The sequence below is a fragment of the Molossus molossus genome, unplaced genomic scaffold (assembly GCF_014108415.1).
Source record: "Molossus molossus isolate mMolMol1 unplaced genomic scaffold, mMolMol1.p scaffold_m16_p_2, whole genome shotgun sequence".
Taxonomy (NCBI): Eukaryota; Metazoa; Chordata; class Mammalia; order Chiroptera; family Molossidae; genus Molossus; species Molossus molossus.
The window spans coordinates 107704019-107716566 of record NW_023425355.1 but is presented as its reverse complement, the minus strand read 5'-3'; positions in this window follow the sequence as shown (position 1 = coordinate 107716566).

Genomic DNA, 12548 nt, shown 5'->3' with positions numbered 1-12548 from the left:
AAAGGCAACCCACTGTATGGGAGAGCATAATTGCCAATGATACATCAGATGAGGGGTTATTTTCCAAAATATATAGAGTGCTCACACATCTCAACCAAAGGAAGACAAAGAACCCAATTAAAAAATGGGAGAGGAATTAAATAGACACCTCTTCAAACAGGACATACAAATGGCTAAGAGACATATGAAGAAATGCTCAACATCACTGATCATCAGAGAGATGCAAATTAAAACAACAATGAGATATCACCTCACACGTCAGAATGGCCGCCATCAACAAATGATTAAACAACAAGTGTTGGCGAGGGTATGGAGAAAAGGGGACTCTAGTACACTGCTGGTCAGAATACAGACTGGTGCAGCCACTATGGGAAACAATATTGTGTTACCTCAAAAAATTAAAAATTGAATTGCCATTTGACCCAGTGATCCCACTTCTAGGAATATACCCTAAGAAGCCTGAAACACCAATCTGAAAGAATATATGTACCCCCATGTTCGTAGCAGCACTATTTACAATAGCTAAGTTCTGGAAACAGCCCAAATGTCCATCAGTAGACGAATGGATAAAAAAAAGCAGTGGTACATATACACAATGGAGTACTATGCAGCTTTAAGAAATAAAGGTCTCCTATCTTTTGAGATGACATGGCGGGACCTGGAAAGTATAATCCTAAGCGAAACAAGCCAAACAGAGAAAGACATATGATCTCACTTATTTGTGGAATATAATGAACATAACCGTCTGAGGAATGATGTAGTCCCAAAGATGTGGAAGTGGGGAACAGACTGACAATCTCCAGAAGAGGGGATAGTGGCAGAGAGATAAACCACAGAACTTATATGCATGTATGCATGAACAATGGATATGCACAACAAAGCTGGGGATAGGGTGGGGAGGGAGGAGTAGGGGGTAATCAGTGGGGGGAAAAGGAGAAACATCTGTAACAAAAATAAATAAATAAATATAAATAAATAAATAAAATACTTTCTAAATGAAATTTTAAAAAGATTGCTCATTATAACTATATTTTGAAACTGAAGGCAGTAAGTCCCAGCAGGTATAGCTAAACAATTGATTATTTAGTACATATGTTTTTTCTTTCCTAACAAATAGTTGCAAACAAATGTTATAACCTTCTTGTGGATTTTGAGAATATTCTAGTCTTTAGATAATAACTTAGCAGTTACTCTTGTAGCTATTTGAATCAAGGGAATATTGGTGAACTCCTGTGCTCTGTCAACATATTTTACCTAGAAAAAAGTAGAATGTAAAATGCTAGATGTGATTCTTTGCATAAAGTTTCTCCTGTTTTTTGACTAATAAATGAGTGATGGATTAACACAAACCTGAGGAAAATTTATCATTTAAGCAAGAGTCCACATATAGAAAGGGCCTATAAAGGCTACAATTGCAGCCTCTACTCCTAATCTCTTTCAGTATTAAGGCTTACCAAAAATGAGATTTAGTTATACACATATATGCACACACAAATAAGATGTGGATATATAAACATATATGTACATCATTTAAAAATATATACACACCATAGAAAACAAAGTCTGAAGAATATTTAATTAATTAAAATGTAAATTAATGTTACATTTTTAAAAAGCCCTAGTGAGCAATTTATTATTTTTTAAATATTCAATCTAAACCTATTTTTAGTGCAAGGAAAAGGGTTGAGAATAAGAAAAGTTTGTGTTTTTTTTCCCGAATTATATCCATCAGCAGGTTGACCCGTCTAATGATTCATCTCTAGTAGGTTCATGATGGAATTTCTTACTCTGAGCAGGTTTTAGGATGAGGCACCCATGACTGATTCACTTTCCTAGATGACTACTGTGTAGTCTTTGTCAGTGAAGGTCCCATAGCCCACCACAAGGAGGCACCCTAGGGAAGGAAGTGACTAAGGTTGGAGGGTTCTAAGGGAAAATAGTCTTTGAGCTGAATGAGGGAAGTAGCATATATCCATGAAATATATAAAAATACACACAGTTCATTGATGAACTAGAGCAGTTGTGTAATAAAGTCAGCATCTGATGACAGCATTATCTTCAGTACTTTGAAAATAACTAGTTGAAAGACTTTAAAAAATAGGTCCAAAAAGTGGCAAAGTTAACTTAATCTGTGGTCAGGGCCCTAATACAAACATACAATTCAAAACAAATGAATAAATAAAAACTTAGCAAATGTTAGATTTACTCCTGTTTTTTCTATTTATTGACAAAAATCAAGATTGTTTAAGCACCTTTCTAAAGAATTTCACACATACAAAAAGCTATCCTTCATTATCTATACCAGAGGTTGACACACTTTTTCCATAAAGGGCCAGACAGATAAATAGTTTAAGCTTTGTAGACCATACAGTGGTCTCTGTCATTCTTCCATTGTATTATGAAATCATCCATAGACAATAAAATAAATTAATGGGCATGGCTGTGTTCCAATAAAAGTTTGTTTACAAACACAGGCACAGATTTGGCCCCACAGGTTACAGTTTGCCCTAAAAGAAGACAAATACTTTACATTGGTTGAGCATCTCAGAATTCGTGAAATATTTTTAAACACTGGTTTATTTAGTGTCCAGATCCTCTCTCCAGTGAGTCCTCTGACATACAATCTGCAATAAGGAAACTCAAGAACAAAATTACTGTCAAAGAGCAGGGACAAGTAGAACAAAAGATTCTTTAGTTCAAGAATTGCTATTTTGTTCAAAAGACTTTAATCATTACATGTTAGATTATTTGTAATACTTTGTTTGAGTTTGATCTGTAATTCTAAGACTTCTGAAATTCAAATAAACCAAACAAACTGTCAGGGACCAACAGCTTAAAATCAAGATTAAACCTCCGAGGTAAAATAATTTTGTTTTTCTTAAAAGTTGGAAAAAAAAAAAAACAGCCTATACAGTATTTAAAATAGGCATAATTAGAACAGTAATAATTTAACACTGTTTTTTACCTAAATATTATTGATCTTAATTGTGATCAAATTGAAAGGAAAATAATTTTACAAGAAAACTTATTTTTTGAAACAGCATTTTTGAGAACCATCTACCAGAGCTGTTCAGATTTTAATGTACATACAAATCCCCTGAGGGTGTTCTAGAAATGCAAAATTAGATTCAATAGGTCTGAGGAAGAGACCAAGAGGCTGCATTTCTATCAAGCTCCTCAAGTGAGGAATGCTGAATGGTCCTTGGATCACCCTTTAAGTAACAAAGAACACATGATCACCTGGGAAATGTTGATTCTCACCTTTACCACATCCCTTGGAACTTGCAATCAGGAATTTTAAATTGGCTTCCTGGTAATTATGTAATTTTTTATGGAATTTAAGAGAATAATCTAGAAATTAAATATATTCTTTAATGAATAGAAAACCTACATTGTTGTGTATGTTTGAGTTAAAATCAAAGAAAGTCAAGTTCCATACAAATAAGGGCACTGAAATAGCATATTCAGTACTATGGCAAAATTATATCCTTAAAGGGACTTAATATTTAACAAGTCAAGCAAAGTGCAGCTTGCTTTTGATACATCTTTTTAACCCCTTCCATTTCAAAGAGGAGGCACCTGAAGAGAAAGTCTCGACTCAGGTCAAAATGTGAATTCAAAATCTACCTACTTGTCTATATCTCCTAGCTTCATTTGTTTCTATTTTTATGTTCTACCTGTGATCATCTTTGTCTCCTCTAGGTGATAGATCATTATTCCCAACTGTTTCTCCCTCTCTATATTAGAATCACTTATCCTGTCCATCATCATCGGGGCGAAGTGTGTGCCTTCACTTACTTGACTTCGGGTTTGGCCCTATGACACACTAATGAAAATGTAAGTAGATATGATGCCATCCACTTCCAAGCAGAGGTAACTGCGTTGTATGGTTGGGATTGCCCTCCTTCTGTCCAGTGAGAGAACAGCATGTCCTAGTTAGAAACTGTTCTTCCAGCATTACTTTTAACAATAAAACAATTGGAAACAACCTGTTGTCTACTAAAAATAATAATTATAAAGACACATTGTTTTTTAAAAGCCAGTCAGAGAAAGACAAGTACCATATGATTTCACTCATTTGTCTAATCTAATGAACAAAATGAACTAACAAGCAAAATAGAGACAGACTTATAGATAGAGCAGGCTGTTCTGGGAGGGGGGATGGGGATAGAGGGTTGAGCAAAAAAGAAAAAAAAAAAACAACTCATGGACACAGACAACAATGTGGTGATTGTCAGGGAGAGGTAGGATGGGGGAAAGTGGAGGAGGGTATAAGGGAGATAAATGGTAATGGATGGAGACTTGACTTCAGGTGAACACACAATGCAGCGTACAGATGATGTGTTGTGGAATTGTGGACCTGAAATCTGTATAGTTTTGTTAACCAGTGTCACCCCAATGAACTCAATATAAAGGAAAACATTTAAAAATATAAAAAATAAATTATTTAAATAAAATGAAATAATATTTTAAAAATATGACTATGATTACAACTACTACAATATACATATGCAATAAAAGAAACTGAAAAGTATTCAAAAATATAATCAAGATTTTGTTAGACTTATGGTTAATTTTTGTCTTCTATTTTATACATATCTGTTACAGAGTCATGTTGCTCCAATAAAATACAAACTATAAATTAATCTTCAACTTTCAAATTTCAAGGCAAATTTAATATATAACATTAGACAGTATAAACCATGAGCGTGCCTTGCAAAGGTGAAAATGTCACACCTCAAAATTTTTCTCTTTATGTGCGATAAAACCTCAGGGTCACCAGTGTGACCTTGCGTAAATTAAACATTGGGCCTGTTTTCTCGTCCATAAAATAATTTAATAACTACTTCTGGGGTTATTTCGAACATTAAATATGGTAAATATATGTAAAACACCTGACTCGGATAAGCATTCAACAAAAGTACCTTTCCTTCACTAGACTAGTATCACAAAAAACTGATATAGTTATCCATTAGAGAAGGAATTTATCAGTGAAGCATTAACCAAATATAATATTCAATGCAATTTAAGATCCTCAGCAGACCATGAACTTAGTTATAAGGCTATTCTACAGCACACACCACTTTAAGGACCCTTGTAATCCAGGATAATCTCTATTTTAAAGTCAGCTGAGTCTCAACCCTAATTCCATCTTCAACTTTAATTCCCCTTTGCTATTTAACATGTTCACAGGTTCCAGGAATTAGGACATAGACATCTCTGGAGGGCCATTATTCTATCTAGCACACTGTAGTACTTAGTATAAAATAACTCAATATTTAATAAACTAGCCGATGTCATGGATTTACACAACTAAGTACAATGCCAACCTTTCTTTACTGATTTTCTGCTCATGTTTCCTGTAGTTGAACAACTTTCAGTCTCTTAATCAGAAAAGTACTTAATATAGAGGAAGTATAATTGAATGAAAGCTCTCCTTCATTTATTCAGCTCTAACTGAGAGCCTACCGTGAGGGCCAAATCTGACAGGGAAGAAAATCAGCCTCAGTCTCTGCCCTCAAAGTTCTCATCAGCTCTGGGGTGGGACAAAGTGTAATCTTTGTAACAATGAAATCGGGGCTTGTCTTCCTCTGACTGGCTTATTTCACTTAGCATAATATTCTCCAGGTCCATCCATGCTGTTGCAAAGGGTAAGATTTTTCTTCTTTTTTATGGCCAAGTAGTATTTCACTATGTAAATGTATAATAGCTGTTTTATTCACTCAAACACAAGTACCATACAATTTCACTCATATATGGAATTTAATGAACAAACTGAACTATCAAACAAAAGAGAGACAGACTCACAGATAGAGAGCAGGCAGACAGCTCTGGTGTGAGGGTGTGGGGGTTAGGAGAGCTAGAGGGATTGAGCAAAGATGAATAAAAAAAGAAAGAACTAATGGACCCGGACAACAGTGTGGTAATTGCAGGGAGAAGTGGAAGGTGGAGGTGGAAGAGTGTGTAGGGGAGATAAATGGTGATGAAAAAATAAAATAAATCAAGGTTACTAAAGAGACAGTAGAATTGCAACTGAAGTTGCTAGAGAAGACTTCACTAAAGAAGAAAAGAGAAGGGGCTGAAGGTATGGAGGCTCAGCATAGTGTGTTAAGAATGTGAGGAAATAGCCCCCTCCCCACATTGACTGGTGAACATAAATACAAGGAGAGTAGGTAGGTGACTATGGGTTGTTGGTTAATTCTACTGCAGAAGAGCATCATTTAAAAAATTAGAAGAGGAGGAGGAAGCTATTCTAGATCTTAAGAAAGGATCATAGAGACCAAAGAAGGAAGAAAAAAAAGGACAAAAGCTGGGCAACAAGTTCTCTCCAAGAGAGGCCAAACAACAAATTGCAACAAATGAGGAGGAGGCAGAGCAAGGGAAGGAGAGGCAGGGGAAAGAGAGCTAAATTTTCTGGGCTAACACCAAGCACCCATCACTCTGCTTATATAGTTGTACATAAGGAATACATGGGAAAAATCACAGAGATAGAAAGTAGAATAGTGGTTGCCAAGGGCTCAGGGGAGGGGATAATAAAGAATCATTGTTTTGCAAGGTAAAAGAGTTCTGGAGATGGATGGAGTTGATGGTTGCACAATGATGTGAATGCATTTAATACTACTAAACTGTTCATGTAAAAATAGCTAAGATGGAAAATTTTAGGTTATGTGTATTTTACCACAATAAAACACATTGAAGTAAATGAAAAGAAATGAATGGAAGTTAAGAAAGCAGTGACTTTGCTTACAATTTATCTTTCCAGTAGCCAAATATTAAAAGAAGTAGTATGTAGGATGAAGTAAAAAGAAAGTTTGACAGCAAACTTGGGCACCTTCATAGGACAAGAAGAGCCAGCAGAAAGGGGAAGAAAAATAATATAGGACATAGATAGGATAATTGCTATAATAAATAATGGAAGAAGCAAGCAGAGTCAGAATCAAGAGCATATGTCAGGGTGAAGGATGGAGCTTTGGGAAAGAGATGAAGGACACTCCTCTTTGATAGAAGAGAGGTTACCACCACCAGAATAAGAGTGTGAGCTGTGAAGTAGGAAATAAGTAAAAGATGTCAGAAGGTTTGGAAGAAGGAAAATGAAGAATCTCAATGTCTTAAAGAAAAATAAGAAATATTTCTTTATTTACTTTGTTTTTTAACCAAAATTGTAGAAGTAATTGCACAAATCAGGGTTTAAACTGAGAACAGTTACTGATCTTAGTTGTGGTTTTACCTTGAAGCAGCTATTACCTTAGGTAAATTAGTTTAAACTTCCTGAAATGCATCTTTAAAAGATGGGGATTTGCTAAAATAATCTCACTGTCCTTTCCAGTTCTATATTTCAGTAGATACAGAGAGAGAGAACTTATATATTAAATATAGTGTCAGCTTTCCTACCCACACACCCACCTGCAAAAAAGTGAGCTGGGAATAAAAGTCAAGATGAATATAAATTAAATACCCTTGGGCTGTTTTCACATTTCATTTTTGATAGTGACAGCCACAACAAACAGATGGGTAATGCTGACAAAGGTGGTGGCATTATAGTCCTAATGATAATTGATGTTTTTACAGTTCTTTATTGTTTATAAAGAACCTTCACTCATGAATATTTTTAGTTGATCCTCAAAACAGCCCTGTGAAATAGGTATAGCTACTGTACCATTCTATTTATTTTCTATTTTGGGAAACTGAGGCTTATAGAGGTTGATATGCCCAAGATCCCAAAGAAGATGAATGACCAACCTGGGACTTGAATCCATGTATATATACTTAGGGCTCAAACACTATTTTCAAAAATTGTGTCTCTAGCACACAGTGTCTAAGATTTTCCATTTAGTGTCACAAACAGAAAATCTGAGTGAAAAGAAACTTGCATAGTTTTATTCTTTTAATTGATCCTGGCAATATAGTTTATTTAAATGTAAGTTCAAACTTGATTTCTAAGTGATCAATTATTAAAGGGAAGAGAGAGAAAGAATTAGAATTCAACTATTTCAACGCCCTCATTTTCAGAATGAGAAAAAAGAGGCCTCTGCTGGGACAAATGGCTTGTGGGAAGTAGAGCCAACACTAGAAATCAGGGCTTCCACCAGCCCTGGAGCTCTTAGCACTGGCCCGGTCTTACACAGCTTTAAGATAAATTAACAACAGAACTGCTCCTTAACAATTAAATGGTTCCAATTTAAATGATTTGAGGGGCTCATTCTCTCATTTTTTTGTTTACGTGTGCAAACCATATGAATGCTGCCTATTATTGGTACTAGAATTCTCTGGAGCAAATTCTCATCACAAATAGGAGAGTTTGTACTGACAGTCATGCCTCATTTTACTACAAAAGATAAGTAAATGTGTCCAGTAAGGAATCCATCTGAGACAATTTTAAACCAACTAAAATTGCCTCCATTAACATCTACCTACAACGTGTTTTCTAAACAAATCGAAATTGAAAAACTGAAGAAAAATGCAATGAAAATATTTTGAAGAGGACCTATTGTTTAAGTATTTCCATTTTCCACCTTTGGAATTATTGTAATGAGCCAGCAGGTACTTACTACCAAAATTACTTTTATCATGAAGCAGAAAAGTGTTTAATATTGAAACAAAAGACTCAATGAGGATAATATATAAGGACATAAAAGGATGCATATTATAAAATTGCAGGTCTCATCTTATATGTTTTATGCAGGAAAAAAGTGTGAAGCTTCCATTAGACTATAAGGGACTCAATGACAAGAACATTAGAGGAAGGGAGTCCTTCTCAGGTGAGCAGATAATCACTGATTTTCTTCCCTTGGGCACTTGGCAAGAGAAAGGATTTCTAGTGAGGAAAAGAATCCAGCAAAGCTTTTTGGTGAACATACAGAGGTTAATGTGACAGATGGGAAATACTCCCATTTCTTCCTTTCTGGAACTATGTAACGGAGTCACAGATATTAGGCTGAAGGGTTCTAAAGGGCATAGTAAAGTCTCCATTTTCACAGTGTTACTAAAGTGGGAATGCTGCATCAAATACATAACCAGGTTTCTCCTCAAAATACCTTCAAGTATTTGAAACCAAGGGGCAAGAGGATAAATTCAAGACCGCCAAAGGGCAAAATTTAATCTCCAAAGTTTTTCAGGGCTAAGAAGACAAAGATCCCCTGGGTTTTAATCAAAAGCCCAGAAGAGCCATGCCTGAGGAACACGGACAACCATAGCTGGATTGAGTCTTCCTAAAACTGCAACCTGGCCTTGACTTAGCTCAATTCCTGATGGAGTGAAGTTGATCAGCTCCTCACTATATTTACCTAACAGAGAAAAAGAAGTAAATCTTATCTGGAAAAAGATGTAATCTAGAACTAGTAAGATTCTTTCATACACCATGTCTGATATAAAATAAATTATTGGACATGAGAAAAGTTGCAAAAATGTATTCAATATTCAAAAGAAAGAAAGACCATAGATGCAGACTCTCAGATGATCCAGATTATTGGAATCAGTAAATAAGACATTAAAAATAACTAATTAATTGGTTAAAGAATTTAAAGAGAAGAAATGGATGAGAGATGAAGAGTTTTTTAAAAAAATAAAATGGACATCTTAGAAAAATAATAAATGAAATTAAGAAAAACACAGTATCTAAAATTAACTCATTGGAAGGATTTACTTGCAGACTAAACATAGCCAAAGACAGGATTAGTAACTCAAAGGTAAAGGTTAATGAAAAATGCTCATATTAAAATTTAAAAAAAAAAAGAAAAAGGGGAAAAAAAAAAGAACAGTTTGTAAGAAACATAAAAAGGTCATCTGAACACATAATTGGAGAGCCAGAAAAGAGAAACAGAGCAAGGCAAAAGCAATATTTGAAGAGACAATGGCTGAGAATGTTCCAATACTGATGAAAAGACATCAACCTTCAAATTCAAGAAGTTTGAGAGACCAAAACAGAATGAATATAAGGGAAACCACACCTGGACCTGTGAATGTCTAATGTTAAAATATGGAAAGTACTGAAGAAATCATGTAGCAGCCACAAAACTTAATCTAGTACTTAGCCTTCCTATTCTTGAAGAGGTTATGATTAAGAGAACAGTAGGGGGGCACCCTAACTCCACAATAAAGTTTATATTCTTTAGTAGAGTTATAGTCACTCTGCTTTTGACCAAGTACAGAAAAACTCCACAATAACATAATTTTTAATATACTATTATGAATTATTGCCTCCTATTTTCCACCTGGCCACTGATTTAATTTCATGAACCTTAAAATAATGTGACTCCGCGTTTTAAGCAATCAAATTTTTTTAATCCCAATAATAGTTTCATGGTAGATTTTACTGAAATCAAGGGGGAATTTACAACCATAGTATTAAAATTGATAGAGTGTCAGAACAAAATAGGACCTTACAGATAAGTGATAATCTAATCTAACCCTTTTGTTAAAGATAACAAAACTGAAGCCCAGAGCAATAGCAATAATGTGCCCAGCCACAGCAGTTATTTAGAAGCCAACTGGAAACCAGAACAGCAGCCTTCTTACTTCTAGCCCAGCCTTCTGATTCCAACACCAGGACAGTCTAAGGTCAAATCCAATGCAATGCAAAAGCTTTTGGTGAAATATTTTGATTTTTATAATTATATATTTTGACAGGTGGTGATAAAAATGTATTGTTAGTGATGCAAAATACTACACATTAGGTACTCATTCATTCTAATGGTTAGAGTCTAACCATATAGATATGGAAACCTAATATCATCAATGGAAGAGCCCCTACACACACACACACACACTCAGTCACTCACTCACACACACTGTGACTATACCTGACATTGACAGGCAGAACAGAAACATGTGTTAAAGACATAGAAAAAGGTATGGCCAGAGACTGTCATTTAAGCCCCAGCAGTTGAATTATTTCTAAGTCTCAAGGAATTTATCTATTATGTGGTAAGAACATGCATAGTATCATCATACACAATGGTGACTGAAGGAAAAGATCCCACATTGCCATTCATGAAGGTAAAGATAATAGCTGATCCTCTGCATAGATTCTTTATCACCAGGGTACAAGGTTTCCCCTCAGTGCATATGGTTTATTCACTACAGCTGTTTTAAGGGAAAATATCATCTGTTCTTTCTCCTGCAGAAATCTGAGGCATCATGATTAGCTAAAACAGCCATGCCTCTTCCTCAATAGAAAATACATTAAGACTTCATTGTTGTCCATCATTATATTTTCATGCTCAAGTACCTGCCATGTTTTATTTTTGTTTTCATTGTCCAAACACAGTCCATGATCCTCCTGCATACACAACTGGGATAACTGAACAGGCAAAGCATCCTCGGCAACCCCAGATCCCAGCCTTTGTGTCCAAGCCTTCCTTCAGAAAAACCAAAATACTGACAATTGCAGAACAGCAAGAAAATTTTGCTATCATCATTAATCAGGACTAAAAATGTAGTCTTTACAAAATAGGCAAATAATTTTAAATATTTTTCAATGTGAACATTGGTATTTAAACAATGGTAGAGTGACTCCATCTAGTTCATCTTAAATGTGGATGTTTTATTTTTTTTCTTTATTGATTTTAGAGAAAGGAAGGGAGAGAGAGATAGAAACATCAATGAGAGAGAATTGTTTGCCTCCTGCCTGCCACCCACTGGGGATTGGGCCCACAACCTGGGCATGTACCCTGACCAGAAATTGAACAGGCAACCTCTTGGTGCATGGGTTGACGCTCAACTACTGAGCCACTCCTGCCAGGAAAATGTGTATGTTTTTAAAGAGCCTACAGTGTGCCCATTAACACCATTCAGTGTGGTATCTAAGGTTCCTAAAACTATCACCTTGAATTTAATAGTCAGTTCGTTATCACAACCTTCTTCAATGTCTATGCTTCTCAACTAGTCACTGTCCTGTAAAACTCAAGTCACTGCCCTACATAGCTATTTCAGTAAACATCAGCTCATTTCTATAAACACTCAGGATTTTCATATAGCTTTTGCTAGTATTTCAACCTTACACAGGAGGACTATAGGTTCTCTCTCGTCACATAGTATATAGTACATATAAATTATGTATTTATACATCAGTAAATTATAACTTAGAAAGGAAAATTCACATTATGCAGCATGTTGGGAATATAGTATATAAAATAATTTACACCATTGTGATACAAAACTAGCTCTTAAAAAAAAAAGCATGAGTAACTATAAATGTTATCTCAATTAGTATACTATTTCAGTCTGTTAAAATTTCCTGATTTGATAAATAACTAAGATACAATATTGATTGATTTTCTAACTCAAAATTGTCCTGGTCTTCTAAAAATATTGAACTATGGCCATTTGAATTTATGTTGTCATTTTAAATAAACAGCAAATGCAATAGAGATTCAATTAGAACAATAGGAAGAAAAAGAACCCAGTTAAAAAATGGGCAGAGGAGCTAAATAGACACCTCTCCAAACAGGACATACAAGTGGCTAAGAGACATATGAAGAAATGCTCAACATCACTAATCATCAGAGAGATGCAAAATAAAACAACGATGAGGTATCACCTCACACCTG